Genomic DNA, 1,496 nt, shown 5'->3' with positions numbered 1-1,496 from the left:
GAACACCGCTCATCACTTCTCCGAATCAGGGCAGGAACTTGCAAGAAGTATCTTCTGAGCGCCTATCCCACCAGAATAGTGAACACTATAGCTTCGCTACAAGTCGCCTAACCGAATTCAGGGAATGCAAATCGGGTACCTTGCTAACGAAGGGAAAATAGACAGCCACCCATTTGTAGCACGAAGTCATAAGGAAATCCATACGGATTTCCTTGTGGCTTCGTGCTACAAATGGGTGGCTGTCTATTTTCCCTTTCTTAACCCTTCAGCCGAAAAATTCGTCCTGGTCCGGGGATCGAACCCGGGACCAACGCCTTTCCGGGGCGGTCGCTCTACCAATTGAGCTAACCAGGAAGCTAGCAATTGGCAGCGCGAGGGCGAATTCATCGACAACTCGAAGCAACTGGACACATATTGCAAATCAGTTCTGCGGAATCCCGCAAGGTGGCGGAAGGGTTAAGAAAGGGAAAATAGACAACCACCCGTTTGTAGCACGAAGCCACAAGGAAATCCATACGGATTTCCTTGTTTCTTCGTGCTACAAATGGGTGGCTGTCTATTTTCCCTTTCTTAACCCTTCATCCACCTTGCGGGATTCCGCATAACTGACTTGCAAGGTACCTTGCTCTACCGTAGTTCGGGTTGCACGCCTTTCTCGAGAAATTGGAATTAATTCGCCCAAAATTAACAACGGTCCTCTGTTTTATGACTTGCTTAGGATGACAAATCTAAGTACATGAGCCAGTGTCACTTTCGCCTTCGTAGAAAAAAGTGCGACCGCCGTAGTTGTGGTCGATCCCGCCACCTTCAGGTCAGCAGCCGAGCACCGTAACCACTGTTCCATCGTGGAGGCTAAACACAGGTTGACTGCAATGGAATATTCGTGCGAGAGGACCGCTAGAAGTGTGCGAGATTGTACCATTACTATAGGTCACGTTTGATTATCTTTTGATGGTTACGGAGCAGAGCTTGTGAAATGATCGCTTTTTGAAACACTCGAGGTTATTGAAAAAGTTGAAACCTCGGCTGTCACGGCCGTCAAAAGCTGCAACGACCATAGGTCACAGGGGCGTTGTAGCAGACGACGTGTGAGGCATGATGCAAGATGAAACTGCAGCGCCGCTAGTTCTTGCGTCTGCTGTCGCGTCCACTTTGGAGAGCAAGCGTCTATGGGGAGCTGCTAAAGTGAACTGGTTCTAGAAACGTTGGGTCTGCGGGGGTCTGCTGATTGTCGCGTTATCTGTTGACCAAAAAATGAACTTATTGCTTGCGACGACGCCACCGCTGCATGCGGCTCTGAGCAGCTTGCGAAAGCACGCAGGGGCGGCGCCGCAGCAATGTAGTATTTTGTAATTCCCTCCCAGATGGCACGGCAATCTGTAGGCTCCCGCAAAAAAGCAGTTTCGGAAAGCAGTTTCACAACGGCTATGACTGAAGGACTGTGCGGTGCTCCAGGCAAACACATATGGGCATTGTCGGGAATAAGGGGCCTGCAA

At 50.0% G+C, this 1,496-nt stretch overlaps 1 non-coding gene across 1 annotated transcript; it reads right to left on the bottom strand.

Annotated features, from left to right (window-relative positions):
• Positions 1 to 280: 280 nt before the first annotated feature.
• On the bottom strand, positions 281 to 354 carry Trnas-gga (transfer RNA serine (anticodon GGA)). The gene has a single exon. It is a non-coding gene; the product is annotated as a tRNA-Ser (tRNA).
• Positions 355 to 1,496: the final 1,142 nt, after the last annotated feature.

Source organism: Rhipicephalus sanguineus, chromosome 4 (genome assembly GCF_013339695.2).
Source record: "Rhipicephalus sanguineus isolate Rsan-2018 chromosome 4, BIME_Rsan_1.4, whole genome shotgun sequence".
Taxonomy (NCBI): Eukaryota; Metazoa; Arthropoda; class Arachnida; order Ixodida; family Ixodidae; genus Rhipicephalus; species Rhipicephalus sanguineus.
The sequence above is the reverse complement of the archived record's forward strand: the minus strand, read 5'-3'. Positions and strand labels throughout refer to the sequence as shown.